The sequence below is a fragment of the Acomys minous genome, assembly GCF_964271855.1.
Source record: "Acomys minous genome assembly, chromosome: 11".
NCBI classification, from domain to species: Eukaryota; Metazoa; Chordata; class Mammalia; order Rodentia; family Muridae; genus Acomys; species Acomys minous.
In genome coordinates this window covers 79,903,964-79,928,466 of record NC_140492.1, presented here as the reverse complement: position 1 = coordinate 79,928,466, position 24,503 = coordinate 79,903,964, and the positions used below count along the sequence as shown (strand labels likewise).

Here is a 24,503-nt window from a genome sequence, read left to right as displayed (position 1 = left end):
AAGCTTCCTTTCAAATTCCAAAGTTTAAAATATAAAATCATAACATCTAAAGAGCACCCCAAACTGTTCTGTATGTTATTCCTGTATCAATAAAAAGACTAAATCAATGTGCCAAGGGGCATAAACTATATAATAACTACATAATCCATGAAGCCATGTTTAAAACTCACTCCTGTCTGGATAATTGTGGTATATGTTTTATGCATGGAGATATAGCGTAAACAAAGATTGGTGCTTTTCCTCATAATTGTACTACTAGTCAAATTGCACTGCCATTTAATTACAATAGAAAACAGGAGGAGACATCTAGGAGTAGAGAGTTCCTTAATAGGCACCTTTAATTTCAATTTTTTGGCTTTTATTTTAGAAATATATCACAAGATGGTATGTCTGACTATATGTTCAAGGATTCACAGAACCTTTCTTTTGTTTCCATTTCTTAAAGTGTATTTCGAAGGATTACTTGTAAGTATCTAATTCGTCCTGCTCGCGACAATAAGCACAGAGATGCTAGCGGAAAACACGCAGCGCGCCAGTCAAAAGCTGGAGTGACGATTCCATGTGAACAGATCCCCTTGCTCGCGTGGGCTTAGGTGGAGGCTTCAGAAGCATGGGGCTGTGCGGGGAAAAGCTAAGGCGCTGACATCAAACTTAAACCCACACAGCACAGTCTCTCAGTGAGGTCCAACCAAAACTACCATTTCATCCTTGCAGCAGGTAATCTGAGAAAGCTACTACCAACCCCATTGTGGGCATGAGTCCTATTCCTACAAAGCAGAAAACATCTACAAGTGCCTACACAAACTCTGTATCCATCCCCACCTCAGACAAAGTCCACATATTAAAAAAAAAAAAAAACATCTCTAAGGAGCTCACCACCTACCTAGGACTGTACTAGACTGACGTACAAATACATATAATGTATACAAGCAACGTATGTAACAAAAGTTCCCCACCCAAAAACCAGCTATATTACCAAAAGGGAAAAGGAAAACAAACATAGCATATCCTGTACAGTAGCTAACCAGTTCTTTATCAGCCTGTGTTGATGTGTGTATATATGCATGTTTATACATTCATATGTCCACGGAAACTAGAGGTCAGCATTGGGCATCCTGAGGAAGCTACTTACTTTGTTTAGTAATAAACGTCTCTCAGTGGGACCTGGGCCTCTCAGATTCGCCTTGGCTGCCCAGCTATGCTAAACATCACCAAAACTTTCTTTTAAGCTTTACTTACACAAATAAGGGGCTAGTAACCTTTTAAAGACCTAAGTTCCATTGGACCTCACAACTTGCAAATTCTTCAAGATTCCTTTACAATTTTTCATTAGGCCAGACTACTCAGTATGTGATTTAGAACTAAACATAATTAGAAGCCTTTATCTGGGTCAAATATAAGTTTGAGGTATCAAACATTTAAAGAACAGCAAAGAAGCATCTTAGGAAATGTCTTCCCGAGTTGAAACACTGTAAGTTAATTGTCACTTGTCTAAAATCATGTAGGGCTTATTGCTTCTCCATGAGGAGGATTTACTGTAGCTATGCAGCAATGTTAAAGGCAAGTCTGTTGTAATTCAGTGGCTCTTTATAACTTATTAAAGAAGGCCAAATACTATGTATGACCTAATTCTAATCATTTTTGTCCCAAAGAAGCAATGATTACTGAGGAGACTCATTAATTAGTAGTACTTTATTTCCTTTCATTCTTAGACCAGAATTCTCCCAAGGGGCATTGTGAGGCTTCTTAATTTATGGGGAAAATAATTCTGTGATAAATTCATTTTGTAACAGGCCAATTAAAACAAAATTAAGCACAAAAGGATGGAACTGCATTTCCCCAAACTGACTTACTTTCTCCACACTATCTCACAGGACCAGTGTTCTAATCAGCATGCTTTACCACAGGAATCCGCTCCTGCGCCTGCTAGACTCCCCCACTGACCAGGGCAGGAAGGCTGTCTCCAAGCAGAACGTCCTCTGATTCTGTTCCTCATTACTCTCTTCCTCTCTTCTTTCAGTGCTATTCGTTTGTCTGCAAATCGCCTGTTCAGAAAACTTCATCTGCATACAATGAGTTGTCATCCTTTCCAAACCAAGCCAATTTAGCATTTATTAAATTATTGGCTTGTTTAATTTTTTACAATTATAATGAAATAGTCTTGCTTTCAATGAAACTTACATACACATGTTTATACACAGGGAACTACATTGCATCTACCCTGCCAACCATTACTTTTTGAAGTAATCATTTTGTTTATATGACATACTATGGAGAAACAGCATTAATTCTAGCTAAATATCAATATTAGAAGGGAAAATAAAATTTTCATATAGAACAAGACTTTATCATCCATGAGCAGTGATTGCAAATGATAGTAAAGGGTTGGGTGGCTATTTCTTCCCATTTTAATAATTTCTTTCCTAAACTACAGTATGAAATCCTGTAATTTTTATTTGTTTTTTAAACTTATATTATTTACTTCCATGATAAAGTAAAAACTTTTCAAATCTGAAAGTTTCGCATGCTTTTTTTGGCCAAGGAACACCAGCCAACTTACCAATAAGTCTATTCAGTTTTGAGATTTTCAGGAAAATAGCCGGTGGGGCACACTTCTGTGACAATGAGTATTCATGCCTACTGTGTGGCTTTCTCTTCCAATGGTACACCTTTCACTGTGAGTGTCTATGGCTGATTTTGATAATATCCTTTCCCTCTTGTAAACTGTTGCTCTTAATATCACCATGGCATTTTTTAAAGAGTCACTTTGAAAATAAGTGAATTTATCCTAAATCCTCTTAAAATTCTCTTGTGGAAAAAAATGTCCACAAAATCAGTTTGATGCCTAAAGAAAATATCTAAGGACCATTTATGGCTCTGAAAGGAAAAAAATAGTCTAGGACCCTACTGAGCATGTGCAAAATGCAGAGGCGAACACTTAGTACTGCAGATAACTAGGATAAGTGTGTACAATCACAATAATAACAATGAGTTTAAAAAATTAATAATAAAGGACTTATCACTTGCTGGGTTAGACGTTACAAGCCTATATGAATTCCTGACCTCTGCAGACATTGGCAAAGGAGTGTAAATTCAAGTTCAAGGTCAGACTGGCCCTGTGTCAGAACCAACAAACAGAAGGCCTGGTGTTGGAATTCTATTCTTTAGGTATCAACACACCTAGATTATGATCTTAGAAAGTCAGGTGAAAAGGTGATATTGTGCAAAAACTCAGATAACGTTTAATAAAATTCCACGTTATCCATGCTCAAGTTTTTCAAATGAATTTTTTAGGCTAGGATACAAAGCAGCAGGTTTCATCGTGGCATCTCGTTTGTTCCTCTCACCCACTGTGGCCATTTATTCGGGAGCAGTGTGGAAGAGGGTGGCTGAGAACGGAGAACACACACGAACACACACACACACACACACACACACACACACACACACACACACACACACACACACCCCACATCCTACGGAAATGTCACAAAGAAATCCATTCTTTTCCCTTTTATGCTGACTTAAAACTTATTGTTAAAGTTATGTCTTTATTATTTCTGAAAAAAAAATATGGTGCAAGCGGAGGAAACTTTGGAAGGACCATCTCATGCCATTGCCATGAACACAGGAAAAAATTCTGTTAGAAAATAGTGTATGCTTATTTTTTACGAGTATGTATGTGTGTGAATGCATATGTGTGTTTGCATGATTAAGTGTTTGTGGGAGTGAGTGTGTGTGCATGTTCACTAGTGTGCATAAATGCAGAGGCCAGAGTGAAATCAGCCTCAGCAATGCTGTTTGCCTCCTTAGAGAGAGTCATAGTGCTGTGGACTTCCTGAGTAGGCCAGGCTTGCTGGCCAATAGCAGCACTCATCAACCCCGCCCACATCTTCCTATTTCTGCCTCCCAGAGTGCGCCTGTGAACTTGTGCTGTCACACTCAGCTTCAGTTCTGAGGGAACCTGAGTGGTCATGCTTGTGAGACAGAAACTGCACAGATTAAGCTTTCTCTCTAACTCTTAGCAGAAGTTCCTCAGAGACCTCCTCAGGCCTCAGGAATTATTTCCCTGAGGCCAGAAACTGCCCGGTGTTTTCATTTATGTTTCAGGGACCAACACAATCACTTATACAAAAGTAGAGACTGAAAAGACATTTCTAAAAACAACAACAAAAATAAGAATGAAATCTCATGGGTCCTGGTGGCCACCATTTGGTCCCTGCCCCTTGGCAGGATGGCCTTGGGGGCACACAGAGGAAGGGATGCAGGCTATCCTGATCAGACCTGATAAGCTGTGGCCAGACAGTGGGGGATGAGAGGCCCCCTGTCAGAGGTCCAGGCAAGGGGAATAGGGCAGAAGGTAGAGGGAGGGTGGGAAGGGGAAGATAAAAGCAAGGGGATAACAATTGGAATGTAATGTAAATAAATTATAATAAATAGAAAATTTTGAAAGAAAAAATCTCACAGGTCCTAAATATAGCTGTATTTTCAAACAATATTTAAGATTGTAAATTTTAAAAAATGATGGTACACTATGAAATACTACAGTATCTGCCGGACAAAACTATCCAAACACCAACCTCTAAAAAGGAAATATGAAGACTAGCCCTATAGTTTATTCTAAAATATAATTTTGCATGTTTAAAATATTTAATTATTCCTTACAGAACATTAACTGATTACTTAAAACATACACAAGGAATTCTAGAATTATTGCCCTACAATTAAATGTGTATATGTATACACATGTATAAAGTACATGTTTATGTAAATATATCTATGGATATATAGTCATAGGGAATATGGACTATAGGCTACATATTTAAAAGCATTTTTGCTTACTGTCTGATAGAAAAAATATTAATCCTATTGTCTTCTATGAAAATGTAGGACACTGGAATCAATCTAGAGAAATATTAGGGGCCCTCACACTGACTTGCAACAAGCAGCCATTGGAAAAAAATATCAAACTCCAGCTAAATCAGATGAAACCATAGAAATACAGGTAGTGGCTGAAAGCACATATTATTTTCCAAAAACCATTAGCAACAGAATTCTTGTTAATAATAGCATTAAGATACTGGAGAAAAATGAGAAGCTGCAAAATCAGATAATCTGAGGCTGGTGGATCAGTATAATAGGATGAAAGGCGCACATTTCAGTTTTCCCAAGAACGAACATTAGCCACCCTGTTACAGACTGTAAATGGATCAATTTTCAGTGAGGAGGAATTCTCCGTCCACCAGACAAGTGATGTAAAAAGAGGTGACACACAAATGCTATTGAAAGCCTTATTACTCTGGATGATACTCATTACATAATCCAAGTGGAATATATTTGTTCCAGTAAAGAAAACTTTTAAACAGTATTATGATGTGAACTTGGCAGAGACTGCACAGGGACAGGGAGTGAGCAGTTCTTTCCCCTGTACACCTGAGTTACCTCCTGAGAACAGGTGGGACTTGGAGCCCGGTAGGTGGGCCCCAAGGATCACAGGGCCTCCTTCAAGGCTGGCTTCCTTGGTGACACAGCAGGGGGAAAGCAGAACGTTTTGTCATGCAAGTAGCTGGAAATATCACCAAGGACTTGTATGCAGTCCTTTTCACACATGCAAACAAGAATGTTCCCCCTCTCTGGCTTCCCTTCAAGTTTTATTACAAGAACCACTGTTAGTTCTAGAATGACTCCCTTATTTTTTGGACCAGAAGACACACTCCCTCCCCCCCCCCACGCCAACTATGAAAGGGGAAATTAGGGTGCATCTTATGGTCCAATTGCTGTTTTTACTGTTTTTCTGGTTTTACTGCTCTAAAAACTAGGTGTGTCTTATGGTACTTGAAGGAAGGACATGGAAAAACCTACTTCTGTGACATAAGGAATCTGAATCAAAGCCAGGCACTACCTGCTGATAACTGTGGGACACTGGAAGGCTTTGCAGTCCATTTGTCGCTCAGTAGCTCATGGGGTTTAACTGAGGATCACACTAGAAGAGCCCCTGGAGGCAGGAACTGACATACACTTTTGATATCATTGGCACCTCCTGTGAAAAGCCTACCCCCGACACCGAGGTAGATGGCTCAGGTGCGCCATACCTGGGTTTCACCTCACACACTTCCATTTAAATAGTTACCATTTCACAGAGTACTTACTGTACATTCTACAGCTATTTCTTCCAGGTTTAAATTACATATGAACAGAGATCTTTTGTCTCCACCACTACATTCCTAGTACCCATCACAGTGCCTTCAAAAAAAGAATGAGTTCCAAATGACACGAGTGATTTTTCAAAGACAAAATGAATTACTTTTAAGCCATTTAAGGATGTTTAAAATGCCGTAAGGAATCCTTATTTTATATTTACCTAAAACTACATATAGTATATTGTACGTGTGTACCTTTTGTTGTTGTTTGGTTTGTTGATTTTTTTTTTTTAAACCATGTCTCACTACATAGCTTTGGCTGTCCTGAAACTTAAGATGTAGACCAGTTTGGTCTCAAACTCACTGAGATCAACCTGCCTATGCTGGGGCTGACAATGCTCCCTCTGACAGCCACAAGTTATCTGACTTATCTCCAGTAAGAGGCAAGGAAAGCCTTTGCAATTGTTGGTTACGTGAATACAATAGACTCCCCCAAAATACAGGCTATTGCAGTTGCTCTTTGTTGCCTCCCAGAGGTTAAAGATAAATCCCTACAGCTGAAGACACCCTGTCCGTTGGCCATAGAACTCTGAGGATTCAAACTGTATCTAGCCTCTTCCCTAGCCCTAGATCCCTAGGTCTACCTGTCATTGTAAGAGAAGATGCTGTGCAAGGTGCCAAGAGAAAGAAACCATCAACAGTGTAATGCTTATGAATCCCAGCAATGTCCAACATGGCAAGATATTTCTGAATCTTCAGTAATGGCCCTCATATGCTGGCAATAACCAACAACTCTATAACTGGAAATAAAGACCACTCATAAGGAGGGAAATCATGCTGGTACTGGAAACCTAGCCAACTACCCAGAGCAGTGAAGTGGTGAATTTGAGAAGCAAACTTTCTATGGCCACTTTTTATTTTATTTTATTTTTTTATTAATTTATTCATATTACATCTCAGTTGTTAGCCCATCCCTTGTATCCTCCCATTCCTCCCTTCCTCCCACTTCCCCCCTACTCCCCTCCCCTCCCCTATGTCTGTGTCTGAGGGGGACCTCCTCCCCCTGTATATGCTCATAGGGTATCAAGTCTCTCCTTGGTGACCTATTATCCTTCCTCTGAGTGCCACCAGGCGTTTCCATCCAAGGGACATGGTCAAATATGGTGCACCAGAGTTTGTGTGAAAGTCAGATCTCCTTCTCCACTCAACAGTGGAGAACGTCCTGTCCATCGGCTAGTCTGGGTAGGGGTTCGAGGTTTACTGCCTATATTTTCCTTTATGGCCACTTTTTAAAAGGAGCATAATTCCTAACTGCTTTCTAAATACTTATCCTAACAAACACAGTGTAGCCTTCACACCTCATCAAAGAAGCTTCTCTTTGCAGAAGATATAGACAACTGCATAAAACCAAAACTGGCCAAAATGCAGACAATAACTGCTTAGTCACAGTGGATATATCTACACCACAACTCCTGCACTCAGAGCTCAGGGAACATCACTAAAGAGCTGGTTGTAAGAGCCAGAGGACCAGGAAGTCTACTGTGAGAGTGTGTCTCCTAGAAATGGCACAGAAGGTACAGCTATGATACCCTCAAGAGCACGGTTGCTTAACAAGAGCTGAACATGACACCGCCAACAGGCATGCTATCACAGAAGAGGAAACTCTTACAGGGCTCTACCCCAGACAAATAAGCAACACCTAACAACAGCTAGGGGTGGCAAAGGGGAGGAAGAGTTAGTCTTTCCCAGAGAGGTATCCCTTAATTGATCATCTGACACCAAGTGATCAGCTTTAAAATCACAAACATGTAAGCAAGACTAAATGGATTCAGGAGGTTGTATTTGTTTACTCTTGTGTGTGTGTGTGTGTGTGTGTGTGTGTGTGTGTGTGTATGTGTGTGTGTGTGCATGTGTGTATGTGCGTGTGTATCAAATATAAAATAAAAGAGGCCATGAATTTGACAGAGAGTAAGTGGGGAAGGGACATGGAAGAGACCGAAGAAAGGAGAGGAAAGAGGTAAATTTTTAAGGAAATTATATTAAAAAAATTTTTAGGTTAAAGAAATTTGGCTTTTCAATCATTATAATTATGCCCCTTAATAAGATACTAAGGTTTTATTAATATGAATTTGTATAAACATCACCTTTAATGTGCATATTTTATTCATATGTCTATATAGTAATTTTTATATTAATTGCTATGCACCAATCTCATATCAACTTGTTTCATATAATTCTCATGTAGGAATTTTAGTAGTAAAGATATGAGAAAAATAATCACAGATAGCACATTATATTTCACTATACATATCTAAGCATTTTTATTTAATTTATTGTTATTGTCCTGAAGGAAAGTATCCGCAACACTGAGCAACGGTGCTGTCCCCAGTCCTTCATTTGCAGCAGATCTACTGTACATGATTGTGTGTGCCCATCATCTTCTTGGACTCCAACACAAGCTGTGCGTCTACGTCTATGGAAACAATGCTAAACAGACAATTCTAAGAAATGCCAAAATGTGCTATTGGTCATTTGATTTTGGCTTCCTGACTTGATCGGTTGGAGTTTTTCAGAAGTTCCCACTATGGAGACTCGGCAATCACTACCACTCTCTACTTCTCTTTGCAAGACTAAATCCAGCTCAGCTTTTACCTGATGCCTCCTTGTTGCTGTTCTCAAGTCATAGAATTAAGTGTCTTAGTGCATTTAATTAAGTAGAATGCTCTCAATAGACTGCTACAGTGGGCTCTGGGTAGGGAATGCACAAAGACATAACAACTAACAAACTAATCCTTGTAGGAACTTAGGTAAACACACTGGTAGGACAAGGTGGCAGGCGATCTCACAGTAATACAAATGAAGAGCTCTATTAGGAAAGGGTGAGGTGTTAATCTAGATCAAATCTGTACTTTCTTTTATATTTACTCAATGTGTTGTTTGTATGTGGGGTGTGTGTGTGTGTGTGTGTGTGTGTTTGTGTGTGTGTGCTGTACACTTGTACGTGCTGTGTGCATGCCTGAGAGTGCGTGTGTACTTGACATTGATGTTGGGTGCCCTCCCTTATCCCTGTCCACCTTGGTCCTTGAGGCGGGGTCCCTCACTGAAACTGCGGCTCATTGATGGGCTAGGACACTTGCCCGTGATCTCTGGGTTTCCACCTCCTTAGCCATGGGGTTACAGCCATAAGCTATCCCATGTGGCTTTTTCGTGGGGGCCCTGGGAATTCACAATGAGGTCCTCATGACTGATCGGTAGAGCACTTCACTAGAACCATCCCACTTGTCCCCTTATCTTTGCCTTCATGTTTTCTTTCTTGATGGTTTCAGGCAAAGACAGGTATTTCACTACGTTTTGTAGCCATCACCCAAACAAGCAGATGTGTGGACAGAAAGAATCCCAGTGTCTGGGATAAATCGTTCCACTCTGAGCCTCCGCTTGACAAAGAGGTTCTCTACCCCCAAAGAATGACCACACGGCAAATAGCATTTTGGTTCACATGCCAAGGAAACCTAACAAAGGGTCGAGATAGAATCATCTGAAGCCATTCTTGTGTGCCAGGGAGAAAACCTGAAGAGAAACGGCTTCTATTATTACCCTTTTATGGCTCTCAGGTGACACTGGCTCCATGGGCTGTTACCTAAACTTAGGGCTTAATGATAACAATTCTCTCACACTCCGCCCTGTCTTCTCTGGCAGAAAATGTTGGCGTTACCTTAGCCAGAGATCAGACTTCTTGCTATTTGACCAGGCATGATACTCTTCCCTTTTCTGTATTCTATCTTTCTTGTTTGCTTTGTTTCTTCTGACCAAGAGCAGGAGCAAGAATATCTGGTTTTTAGTGTGAGCACTGTTCCTGACGGAGCTAATCAAAGGATGGTCGCATCAGTGCAACCAAAGTACACAGCTCTAGCCTGTACACTTTTTCAATAGTTTCTTATCTGACTTTTGTTTTAAAGAAGTTTAACTCCCAGATGACCCTTTCAAAGAACATCTTAATAAAAAAGACATCTCTAGCATATTGAAGTGGGTTTTAAATTTTAAGTACTGCATACTAATGGTACATTATTAATGAAATATCTTCCTAATATCGCTTTCTCAATCTCAAGTTTTGCTAGAGTTCAGTTAATTACACCTCTTATCCTATGTGCTACTTTCTCTTATTATGAATAAAATTTAACCTATAGAAAAAACTTAAACTATGTTAAAAATTCATTTTAACCATAGCCTCAGGTTGCATTTGAGAGGTGATACTTCATTTTTAAGGGACTATGCCATGGCAGAGAAGTTACAAGATTGGCTCTTAATATAGCATGTTAAAATTAAGTTTAAACACTCAGTGTGGGAATAAAAATAATGCCAACATCAAAAAGATGGATTTAGGGTAAGGGAACCTGAATATGGCCTGATATATTTTCTAACGGAAATGTAAGCTTTCAAAAGAGATAGAACATTTCCCTATTTTATATTAAAAGCTGAAGAATAAAATTGTCTCTGTGCTTCTTTTGGCTAGGAGGACATTATCATGGCTGTGAGTGCATGCTAAAATTACTCTGAAAAGAGTACCCACCTGGAAAGATGCCCTCATGAGCTTGTTATTGCGTCAGAGCATGACACAGGCCTTGGAGGGAGGAAAAACATTTCCCAGGTGTGATGACACTTTAAGTTTTATAGTTTAATTGTACTCCTACAGCTGCCTTCCTCTCCCAGACAATTCTTAGGCGACCATAAACATTCCAATTTCAAATGTGACTTTGGAGCTTCCTGGGGCAGATGCCATCATTTACACTGTCCTGCTTGAAAAGTCTATGATGCACAGAGCACACCTTCCTGTGGGCTTCACAGGTTAATTTAACCAAGATTTGACTTGTGTCTGCAATGTTTGCCACAAGTCACCATAGGACATGCCTCATGTGTGACAGAGATGCAAAGTAAGATCCACAAGCAGGAAGGGCTGACTGCCTTGTACCATGCCTCAGACTACATGCACTCCAGCCTGTGATAATCTGGCCCATATCCCAGGTTGTGATATCCTGTGCATTAACTGTCTCTCTCTCTCTCTCTCTCTCTCTCTCTATGAATGGATGAGATGAAAACATACATAAGAGGAGGAATATTTCAAAACATATGAAAAAACAAAACAAAATTCACCTTTCAGTGTGCTTCAAGCTTCCCTGGAACACAGGACACTGATGGAGTTATCACTCTGCCTACTGAACCTCAGTGGCAAATAGAGTAGTTGAAATAGAAACTTAAAGCCAGCAAAGCCTAAAGCATGTGCTTTCAATGGCCACAGGAACTGTATGTTCATCTTTGTATTCGGGAAATAAGAAGAATGCAAAACTAATCACAGATAGTTGTCACTCAATGTGCAAATATATGGCTAAAAAGGAGAGACTAAATGGTAGACAAAAGAGGAATCCATAAAACTCCTCAACGCAGGCTATATAGCAAAAACAATATACAGTGTTCTTTCTTGCCTTCAAAACATACTGTTATGAGACAATGAGGAAGAACTTAAACACAAGAGCAATCGCTGGTCACTGACTAACAATGTGAATAATACAATCTTTGAGTTAACTCCACAGTGCCAGATTTCAAGTGAAAGGCAGAGCACGAGGAGCAGAAGTTGACTTCTGTGAATGTTTTAAATCTATAAGATCTATTTTAGGGAAATATGAGCAATATTTGGTCATCAATCAGTGCAAGTGTACACATTATCATTTATACAAAAGCCTTTCTTAAAATACCAAGATCTAATAATACTAATAAAAGAAAATTATAGGATAATTACTATGTGTCGAGTATTGGTACAAGCACCCCCACACGTTTAAGCCTGTTTCCCAGCTCTGCGAGGGAAGTGCTAATCTTAGCACATTTGTCTGAGGCACAAATAGATCAGATAAGCTGTGTAAGTTCCATGGGTCCCAGCCAGGACTTGAAGGAATGCAGATGGGCCCCTCACTCCATGGTTCAATCATATGTGACCTCCTATGCATCAGAACCAGTTGGCGAGCCGTCTAACAGGAACACTGCCTTGCCATTCCCAGAGCTTGTGGGTTCTCTAGGGGTGATGCAGCCGAGATGGAAACCACACGTGCTCTAAAGCCTGTGACAATAGCACTGTTGGTAATGTGTCAAACACTTGCTTTCAAGGCTACTTTTCATCGTCCCTTAGCTACATATCATATTTTGTTTTGCCTGTTACTCTCTGAACTGAGGTGCTAAGGAAGCTCCTTGGGCATGAAGAGTAAGTGGCCAGGGGGAAATGCAGGCCAAGGAGTGGAGACGCTCTGGGAACAACGTGACTACAGAGTGTGTAGGAAACAGGATCTTCATGTATAGAAATCTGATACGAATATCCGGAAGAATGAATTCATGATTTAAATGCTCAGTCATTTTCTTAATACGTCTACTATGTTTTATTTTTGGATGTGACTTTTAATCAGTTAATTCTCATCCACATAGATATTATTTTTTTACCCAGTTTCACACAACGTTTATGCCTGTTTGTCATACTTTGCCTACCCAGTACCCATATCTGTAATTATTCTCGTATAATATTTTCCCATAATACATTTGCCAAGGTCATGTAAATTCTGAGATAACAAATTATAGGTAGTATTTAATAGGTTCAAAGCTCATTTGAAATTTTAAAATGATAATACTGAAATACAAATGTTAATGTGTTTAGGTTTCTCACCTGTAGGTGTAAGTAAAATCATAATTAAAATATAAAGACAAAAAAAAAAAAAGAAATAAAAGAAAGAAACAGGATCTTCCCATTGATGTTAAGATTTTGGTCTGAGTGTTTCTAGACTGCCCTCCTGCCCTGCGTTCCTAGTGGATGTAAGGTCTTGCACAACACATTAAGCAATTAATTTAATATGGTCCTATAAGCGTCTTCCCGTCTCTGTGCTGCTCTGTGTGTGCACCCCTGTCCCCACCGAGAGCTGAAAGCACTTAAGATACCTCGCAAAATCAAGTGCCGCACTGATTTCAAATTCAGGGGAAAATTCCTGGGCAAAGGAGTCCAACGTAGTTTTCCCAGATGTAACATTAGTAATTGATCAGCACAGAGCACTTGGACGCATGTGACACGGTGGGACTGAGCCCCAGAATAGGGCTTTAGGTAGAACTCCAAGCACGAATGATAAGAGAACAGAACACAGCGGCTTGAGAAGTAAGGCTTCAGCCTTCCGATTAACCCTCTTTTGCAAACATCCCTGACACTGGGATTAAATTTCAGAGCCTATAGTCCTCTGCACTACAGGAAAGCATCAGGCAGCAAGCAGTGTTCCTTGTCACTGTCTGCTCCCGGAGAGCCCAGGGCCCGCTCACCCTGCAACTAAAGTGGTTTTATTTCATCTTGATCACCCTGGACTGAAGTCAGAAAGGACCCCTACCTGTTGACTTATTTTCTTTCCAGATTTCTCCAACTGCTTGTCTGCATAACTCCTGGTAGCTTTCCATATATTCATATTTTATTTCTTCATTTAGATGGGAGGCAGACGACTTTATTCATTTTGGAACCCCCATTCGTCTTGGCAAAATATTTTTTAAATTGTAGGGACTCAATTAATAAATTGATGAGTTGGCTACCCATGTAGACCATTATACCGCCTGATACTGATTTATTTTAAGAAAATTGTTGAGTTAAAAAACTATTCATTGAATTCCTGGCATGTGTTAGTCAGTGGATTGGTTGCTGGAGAAAATAAATAATACTTGCCCTTGAGGTGTTTAGAGTCCATATGGGGAGACAGACCCCTAATTAGATATTTTAATAGAATATGCTAAAAGCATCAAGAAAGGCATATGGAGATGCTGTGGGAGCAGGGATTAGGAGCTCTGGCTTGGAGAGAGCTTCCTTTAAAAAATGACACATGAGGCATCAAAAAGCATCCCAGGGAATTTGGGCAAGAAGGAGGAGGAAGAAGACAGGAGCTGGTGCCCATAGAGTTGTCCCAGGGCCTTCTATCAGTTCAGATGATGAACATCAGAAGGTCGAGAGAGGAACCAGGGGCTGGAGAGAGCAGAGGCTGGGCCAAGGAAGGCTGGCTCCCCAGCACTGTGTACCTGGGGCTCTGTGGCAACAGTGACAAGCAGCCACAGAAGAGCTTTAAACTGGAGAGTAGAGTGTGCTTGGCAGATGCCTTATACGCAAACAAAACTAAGCGCAGGGAATCCAATTAGAGAGCAAACTGCCATAGCAGCTCGGGTGAGAGATGATAGAGGCCTAAGCTAGGCCTGTCTGGCGCGAGTGAAGTCAAGCGGAGAGTAAGGAAATACTCATGTGGGGATGAAAAGCAGTAATCTTGGTGATTTCTTCGGATCATAAGAAGCTGCAGATGGAAAGATAGGAGGACAGAAGCTGGTGCTGAGTGCTGACCGGGGCCAATAACAAGACTGGGGCAAGGAGCAGGCGCCAGGGGGCTGGTGAGACTCGTGGGTGACCTCGGAGCTTGGAGAGCTCTATGTACCATCCAAAGCAGCACATGCGTGGCGCGCTGATGCTGAGCTAGATGTGGCCAAGAGAGAACTCGGAGGATGTTTAGAATCCTGAGGCAAAGGAATTTCTGCCATTTATTATTTCTAAAAGAAATGGATATTTCATTTCTAGTGTGTATTTTGAAGTTGAAAAACATTAACATAGCATCTCTAGAAATGCGCATTCAGGGCTCTAAAGACAAAATAGGGGACTCTGGCAGTGTAGCTCAGTCGGTAGAGCGTGACTGGCATGTATTGTTCAATCTCTAATACTGCATACAATCAGCTTTGGTAGTCATGCATATGAGCAGGCACTCAGGAGGTAGCGGAAGGAGGATCAGAAGTTCAAGCTGATCAAGGATTAAGAAGCTCCGAGGCTGAGTTTGAGGCCACCCTGGACTACTTAAGACCCTTCCTCAAAGCAAAACAAAAACAAGTAAGAAAGCTCATGGTATAGGTTAGTGGTGGAGCACCTGCCTAGCTTGTGCAAAACCATGGGTTCAGATTGTGAGAGTGGTCAATACGTATTTGAAATAAAAATATATCAAATACTGAGCAGTTTGTTATAGTGGTGTTTGTAAACACATTAACATATGACAGGATGTTACCTTATAACACATTACTTTGGTACACATGAATACAGGTGTATACTTTAAATGAATATAATAACAAAACATGTGCCAGATATTATCTATATTAATATGAAGATATCATGAAGCAGGTTCATTTTCATTTCTATCTTCTAGAGTACACAGAAGGAAAGAAGTCTGTGGAAGTGCTCATCACTGCTAAGAGAAAAAGCTGGTGTGCAAAGCAAAGGGTACGTGGCTCCAAAGCTTCTAGAGACAACAGCATATCATGTGGTTGATGCCCTTCCTCACAATGTCCCTGTCTCCTCAGCTCAGGCCTGTTGTTGAATGTCAGCAATAGCCTTTGCAGTCCAGAAGGAGGCAGGAGAGCACAGCGATTTAGTACCTTAGTTCAAAATCATATTTAATGAACTGATTTAAAAAAAATTCATACATTTGTGGGAAATCCGTGCTTCCCTATGAAGTTTAAAACTCTCTGGATATGTATATACCTTAGAAATATTACTTCAAGGAATAAAACTTTCTATAATACAAGAGACAAAGAGAAGAAACTGGGAAAACACTAATGTTTACCAGTAGACCTAGTTGAATGACTGAATTGTGATACATATATAACTTGAAGCCTGCACAAAATTCATACAGAAGACTCTCAATTGATGAAAAATAGGTATAATATATAGTAAATTACAAAAACAATAGCACAGGAATTTATAGAATGTATGTGATAATAAGTGGGCAAGCACATGCTGTGCTGCTAAGACAGCTAGATAGGGTGCTAGGATTTAGAGGAAAAGACAGCTGGAGAGACAGCTCAGGGGTTAAGAGCACTGGTTACTCTTCCAGGGAACTAGGGGTTTCTAGTCCCAGCACCAACATTAGTGGCTATCAACTGTCTGTAAGTTCAGTCCCAAAGGGTCTAACTTCCTCTTTGGGCATCAGCAGACATCAGGCACAAATATGATACAACATAAACATACATGGATGCAAAATATCCATAAAATATAAAAAATAGTAATAATGTTTACAAATAATTTATGGTGAAAAGATGTATTTTGCTTAAATATAAACACATATGTAAAAGTTGGTAATAGTGGGCATGCACTGCTTTTACAGGGGGAGGTAATCCCCCTCAGGAACAGTCATAGGGGAGGAGAATAAGGGGAAAACGGGAGAGAGGGAAGAATGGGAGGATACAAGGGATGGGATAACCATTGAGATGTAACAAGAATTAATTAATAAAGGAGAAGAAAAAAAAAAAGAAGAGAAATGATTCCAAATCTAGTGAGCCTAACTCTAAAAAGACTAGAGAGTCAAACAAATGTACTATGATATACTTATATTATGGAATATCAGTGTGCTGTTGAAAAGACCCAGTTATACTAACATGGGAGATAATCATGAACTATTAAATGAAAAATGCCAAGTACAGTAAAATATGCCTGGGTTGACATCATGGCACCAGAGTCCATGTCAGAAGTTCCTACTCCCCATATTTGGAAATCAATCTAGTACTTTCTCAGAAACTTGAAAATAGTTCTACCTCAAGACCCAGCTATACCACTCCTGGGCATATACCTGAAAGATGTTCCACCATACAACAAGGACGTTTGTTCAACTACGTTCACAGCAGCTTTATTAGTAATAGCCAGAATCTAGAAACAACCTAGAAGTCCATCAACCTAAGAATGGATAAGGAAACTGTGGTTCATTTATACAGTGGAATACTACTCAGCTATTAAAGACAAGGAACTCATAAAATTTGCAGGCAAATGGATGGAACTAGAAACAATCATCCCAAGTGAGGTAACCCAGACACAGAAAGACATACATGATATATACTCACTTATAAGTAGATATTAGCCCAACATAGATGTCCTTTGAGAGACTCCACCCAGCAGGACTCAGGACAGATGCTGGGACTCACAGCCTGATTCTGGGTGGAACACTGAAAGTGGTATTAAAGAATGGGGAGATAGAAGGACCCAAAAGGTTCAGGAGCCCCACAAGGAGACCATCAAGGCAGGTGGATCTGGGCCCAGGAGGGCCTGAACAAACTGTTGCACCAACCAAAGACAATGTACACAGAGAATCTAGACCCCTGTTCAGCTCTAGCTAATTGACAGCTATTCCTCCATCTTTGTGGTGGGAGCAGGGACTACCTCTGACATGAAGTCTTGTCTAATTTGATCACTTCCCCTTAGGGGGGAGGCCTGGAAGGCACACAGAGGAAGGGGATGCAGGCTATCTGGATGAGATCTGATAGGCTGTGGTCAGAAGGTGGGGGAGGAAAGTCTAAGAGAGGGGAATAGGGTGGAAGAGGGAGGGAGGATGGGAATGAGAAGATATAAGCAAGAAGATAACAGTCATGATGTAATATGAATAAATTACAATAAATAAAAACAAAAAGGAATAAAATTACAAAGGTCTTTGTCATTATTATATGAAAACTGAGAATTTCTAGAATATTAACAAAGTGTTAGAAACAGTGGTAACCCTGGAGATTGAGATTGGCGGGAAGGAAACTTGAAGATGTTCACATTTTCCTTCACGTATATTTCATATTGGTTTTTATAATAAAAAATACATTATTCTAATCCTTTAAAGCAACACAAACAACTCTAAAAATGCAGTTTTACCCATGTGTCTTTACATGCTAAATGGTATAAGGCAACTTTAAGTATATATTTTACTCTTGGCTTTCCTCCTTCTCACGTCCCATAGGATCTGTTTGTAGTCACTCTGCTGAATGAGTAAGCTTCATCTAGCATTTTCTAGAACCATCTAAAGAGCATAAACTTCATCACTTCCTTCCCTTACTAACAAAGAAAACATATTCAAGACATCCAAATGTTTCGACTTCACAAAAGACTCCAGAATTACTACTGAGACATCTTTTGGAAACGGATCCATCTACCCAATGGTTCAATCTGCATTTTCATGAGCATGGGACTAAAGTTTTCCTTGGTGCAGAAAGCCTCTGGAGAGCCACTTCTGCCATACAAGTAAAGGATGCATGTCCTATATCTGACCTACTTCCTGCCTTGGGCACCACTTCATCATCACTCCAGCCTTTGAGTGTCTGTTCATGCCCGAAACACTCTTCCTTCTGTCCAGGAGAAGGAGAAGACCAATTCCGATGGATTCAGAAGGGAAGTCTTGCCGTAGCTTCGGAAGTTTGTTGGTTCCTTGTTAAGAGAAGGGCCCTACTTGGTGTCTTCTAGTCTTTGGCATGTTCTAGGGATCTGCTCAGTTTGCTCAGAGTCAACGTTCTCTACATCCTTTCCATGTGGTGCAGGGGATAGAACCCAGGGCCTTGGGCTTACAAGTTAAGCACTCTACCACTGAGCTACACCACTAGCCTTTTAATCTTTACTTCAACATGGAAGGGAAATAGAAAAGCACCATGGGAGAGTATGCCAACTTTGTATCAAAGAACATAATAATACCTATAACGCAAAGAGACCGGAAAAAGAAAGAGACACTTATATATTGTTCTAAATTGAAGAAAGATACTGGAAGTGTTAGCGGAGCCCTAAAATGTATTTGAGAAGACTGGGTAAAAATCAATGGTAGACTGCAAGTAAAGAATCATTTCTCTTTTTTTATTACTGAAAATAGACGTTTTCCATACATTATATTCTGATTTCGATTTCCCCTCACCCAGCTGTTCCTAGCTCTCCACCCACCCAAATGCACACCCTTTCTTCATTTCCCTCATTAGAAAGCAAACAAGCATCTCCAGTGAGCAAGAGTGGGGGGGTGGTAAATAAGATAAAATGAAAGCGAACTAGAATAGGACAAAACAAACAGAAAAAAAAAAAAAGAAAAAGCTGAAGAAACAAATATAGATGCAGAAGACATATTCACACAGAGAGAAATCTCACAAAAACATAAAACTCAAAGCACAATATAAAAGCAAAAGACCTATAAGGTTAAAAAAATGCCCAGACAAGGCTTTATGAGAAAAACAAACAAACAAACAACTGAATTCATTTGTGTTGGCCACCTATTGCTGGGCATGGGAGCTGTCTTTGAGTGTGGTTTAATATGCAGTGAGGCCTCTGTTGGAGAAAACTAATTATTCCTTTGACAGTGGTTATCGACTGGAGATAGCTTCTCAGTTAGAGACTGGGGCTGGTGTCCACTGCCCCTCTCACTGCTGAGGCCCATCTGGCTTAGAGCTGTGTAGGCCCTGTGCCTGCCGTGACAAACTCTGGGAGTTGACGTGTGTGTCAGTCCTGCTGTGTATACATGTCCCTGTTCCCTTGCTGTTCTCCATCCCCCGCCAGCTCTTACAAACTTCTACCTGCTTCTTCTGCAGAGTCCCCTGGGCCACGGGGGAAAGACTTGATGGGGACGTACCATTTAGGACAGAGTGTTCCACGGTGCCTCAGTCCCCGCACGTTGTCTAGTTGTGGAAGTCTGTGTATGTTCCATCTCCTGCAGGAGGAAATGTCTCTTACGATGGCTGAGCAAGACACTGAACTATGAGGATAGCAGATACAGTGAGGAGCCATTTTACTGGTGTGTCCCTTTAGCAGGACAGTACGACTGGTTACTCTTCATGAACTGGTAGTAAGGCCTGATTGAAGACAACACTCACATACCTCCTGAGCAGAGAAGTCAGGCTGGTGCCTACTTAGATGCCTACAGACTAGTGCTCAGTGGAAGGTGCTCTGCAGGCTCCCAGAGGCGAAAGGAAAGCCCCAGCCCCAGTGGTGACCTCCCTGAAAGACATGCTGCTGCAACAGTGATACAAAAGTTGTGGAAAAAATCAGTATCAGCTTGGATGTAAGGCCCACTCTATGAGATGGAGGCCAAGCCCCATTGATTGAGTGCCCATGAAGCTGAGACTAGACAGGCCACTGACCTAGGGGAAAACCAGAAAAAAAAATCCTTAATGGGAATTTATTCATAGAACTATATTTATCAAAGATGTTTGTTTTTATGAGCCATAGAGCAATAGTAATGGAAATATTAAGGGAGAATTTTCATAAGGCTAAAGACTGTCCTGTGTACCTTGTCAACAGGAGGAAGGTCAATGGATAACACAATGCTGCCAGGTCATTTTGTCTTTTTCCTTCTGTCAAACAAGAGCTTCAGAAAATAGCTGTTAGGCGCTCTCTGTTGACCGAGACTTCAGCTTTGCCAGCTTGAGATGGGTATGCTTGAGACTCACTTCTACTCTAGGATGCCCCAACAGGCCTATGATAAGTTAGAGAAAGGCCATCCTCCTTGTCTCTGCTCCAAAATGGAGCAAACAATACCAAAACAGTAAGCAAACATTCTTAGTTTTATGAATGGTCCAACATGAAAACAAGATTTTTATCCCACGATGTGTAAAGTCTGCTGCATAAAATGTACAAATCTACTTTTCTGAGGAGAAACCACAAATCCTGAACAAGGAATCCCTAATTAAAAACCCTGTAATTATAACCAAAATTGATATTTAGCAGCATATCAATTTAAAATCTTAAATTTTTAATCATCTATGATCATCTTTATCTGCCTACTCCTAATATCTATCTATAAGATACCTATCATTTATCTATCTTCACAGAAATGACAGCTTAGGTTTAAAGGCCACGGTTTTCTTGCCTTTTTATTTACTATTGTTTCTATGGCTTTTTACTCTGTACCCCCAGGCTGCCTTGAGTTTCACTACCTAGCACAAACTAGCCTTGAACTTGTAACAATCCTCCTGCCTCATTGGTCTTACACGCATGAGCCAGCATACTCAGTCACAATTTTCAAGATTTAGGAAAAAAGTACTGTTTGATAGCTAAGAACATAAAATATGTAAGCACCATTATTTTAACACTAATGATTAAATTCTCCAACATAAGAAAATAGAGACAACTATTTTCATTTGACAGCTATGTCAAATTTTAAAATTAGTGTAAAGATTGCTACATTTTTTTAGTGATTCATAAGTTTTACAAAAAGGAAAATAAGGAAAAGATTACAACTAAACAGTTACGGCAAGTTCTGAGAGAAAAAAATAAAATTAATGATATAGTCATATAACTAATCATGCATAAAATATAATAATTTACCAGAATATTCTAAATGTATTACAAGTCATGTCTTTGCTATTATGTTGAATAACTCAGCCTTATGATATTTAACATCCTTTTTGGTAAATACCAAAATATATTTTTGGTTAGTTACCACCAATTAAATGTGTTGATCATTGCCCCCCAAATAGCATTTGCTTTCCATTGAAAGACACTCCTAATGCTCCAACTACTGTCACACATGGCATCACTTGCTAATGCACACTTAATTTACCCACTAGGGAAAACAACAATTGCCTTCACCCACTACAGCAACGATCTACCTTTAACAACCACTTTTCTTTAACTAGCTTATAATCAAAGATTAATACTCTGTGGAAACCTCAGCTGAGTTTCTGAGTGTAAACGTGTAAAAACCTGGGTGTGTGATACATGCTTAAAAATAATAAGCCTAGAAGCAGAGGCAGGAGGATGCTTGGCATGATGGCCAGATAAAGGAGGTAATTGTCGGACATGAGGGTTATTGAGAGACCCTGTCTCAAAAGTAAGGTCAGGGATTGAGGAAAACACCATGATCGGCCTGCAGAGTCATTCAGGCTACACTCTGTTAACCACTCAGTTTTTAAAAGAGTTTTTAGGGGTAGTAAACTGCACTGCTGGAATAACATAGCTACCTGGATTATTTTAAAAACCTAAAACATTTTGACCTGTGATATAAAATTTTAAATCCTGCAGCTTCAAATGCCTAATAAATGATTAAAGTTTGGTAGGATATTTAATAACAAAAGTGATATATGCATTCCTGTAAGACATTAAGGCAGATGAACACATATATTGCCATTTAAATAGTTTGTTATATTGTTTAAGTTCATACAGAGATAACAACAGCATGAGCTAACTGCTCCTTGACGAGGGAAGCCATTACAGAAGATCAGAAGAGGCGCCAAAGCTTTCTACATGCACTTCGGAGGAAAGAAAAAAATCACCTTTCTGTTAAAATACGCTTTTTTTTTTCATGTCATGAATGAATGTAGTAATATTAAATGTTATTTGCTTTGTGTATTTCTGTGGGTGCCCATGTACCTGTGTGTGTTCACATGTTTGCCAAGTGAGCACGAAGGCCAGAGGTTGACACTGGATGCTTTCCTCAATCACTGCCCTCCTTACTTTTAAGACAGGGTCTCCCACCAACCCTCATGCGCACACACTCAACTTGATGTGCTAGCCACGCTAGCCAGCTTGCCCATGTTTTTTAAACGTTAGCACTGGGGAACTCAACTGATTTCCACACTGCATGGCACTTTACTATCTAAGCCATTGCTCCAGACTCCTAATATTATATTTTTACTGAGTCATGAAAATATTACTATGGGTTACATTAATGAAGTGGATTCTCTGTCCGTAGACAAATGATGCTTATAAAGGACAGCCCCTTCCTTTTCTCCAACCCTTCATTCAGATAATTCTAAGTGCAAATTTGTGTAATATAGAATATGACTGCAACGATGAAAGGCCCCAAACCTAGACATTCACATGATAATGATAAAGTTCAAATGTGCACAGATTCTAAGGCTGCATATACAACATCATATAGTAGTTAATAACATACACAATGACAGAAGGTCAAATAAATTATTATAAAACAAAAAGAATATGATGCCAAAGTTCTTTATTATTTCAACAGGGGTAAAAAGGACAAATTCTAAAAAATTATTCCAATTAAACTGATAAAAGAAATAATGAGAAAGTACAAAAATAGCAAAAATAATAATTTAGATATGTGAAATAGTAAAATAATTCTTAAGAAACCTGAAAGGTGTCTGGAGATGTAGCCCAGTGTTAGAACATGTGTATGTGCACAGCATGTGACTGAAAGGCCAAGGGTTTTACCTCCAGCACTAGAAAAATTGTGAAAAAACATCTTTGACCAAAAAAAAAAAAACAAAACAAAAAACAAAAAACAAAACAAAACAAAAAACCTCACAAGCATGTACACATATAAAATTATTAAGACAAAGAAGGTAAATCTTCATTCATTCCTTTATCAAATAATCTCAAATTTTTATTTGTGGTTTATAATAATCCAATCAAAGATTTATACAGTCATGTATTCAAACTTCCATTTAAAAAGAGAGTGAGTGCCCAGCGTGGCAGCATGTGATGTGCTGCAGTACTCGGGAGGCTGAGACAGGGGGATAACTACAAGCACAAGGGAACTTGCACTATAGTGACAATATGATCAACAAAGCCAAACCAAAGCAAACAAAATAAAACAAACAAAAAACCCTAACAAAACTCCAAACCAATCATAACAAACAAAACCAAATAACCTTCAAATTAAAAAAAAAAATCTAAGGTTTAATGTTTATCATACAAACAAAAGTAAAAGAAAAAATCTGACATTAGAATTAGACTAAATGAGATATGAAAGCAGTTGTGTACAATAAGAAGAAGGATCTGTAGCAACTGTGACCTTGAGAAACCTAAGCAGCCGCTTGTCAAGTAGAGACTGGGGAAGTGCATTATTATGAGAGCAGCTTTTCCTCTGGTCTTGGTGATACCACTTTGACATGGCTCCTCAGCTACTGTGGCCAACTTGCACTTACTACAGCATTCACCCAATCCCCCAGTCCTGCATGTGGCGAGCTGCAAGGTGGGGCTGCACGCTTCGGCAAACTATTCTGCAGTTACACGATACGTCATTTCATTTCCAGGCACTAGTCACAAACTGACCTCTCTGCGCTGCGGTATATAATTGTTTTTCTTCTCTTTATTCTTGTTTTTCTTTCTTTGCCAACTGTATACCTTAAATATTGGTACAGCTAGATCTAACGACTAGCTTCCTAAAATTGCAAAAGGCAACTTAATATTTCTGCACAGCAGCTGTAATACACAATATTGCAGAACTAAATTATTACAAACAGTGCCAGCAGTTTTCTACACACAGTACTTAGATAATTATAAAAAAAATCATCTTCATTATTGCATGCCAGCATTTTTTTTAGCAGTTTAATTTAGATAGGTTACAAAATACATCCAAATCACACAGATATAATTACTGCAGACCCAAGAAGCTATAAAATGTTCCCAACCAAATCCCTTTGACCCTGTTAATGCCTGTTACTTTTTAATCTAAGGCAAACACTGTTTCTAGTATGCATTTGTTAAGGAATATGAAAAGGGGGAAGGGAAATCCCCTAACAGTTGTTATTGCTTCTAGTATTTACCAACTGAGAGTTTAAGTGATGTTTACAAAACAGAACAGATGC

The 24,503-nt window shown here is 39.7% G+C and overlaps 1 protein-coding gene across 2 annotated transcripts in view; it reads right to left on the bottom strand.

The window, feature by feature from the left end:
• KIAA0825 overlaps positions 1–24,503 on the bottom strand; it is a 410,640-nt gene that overhangs the window by 316,713 nt on the left and 69,424 nt on the right. The window lies entirely within an intron of this gene.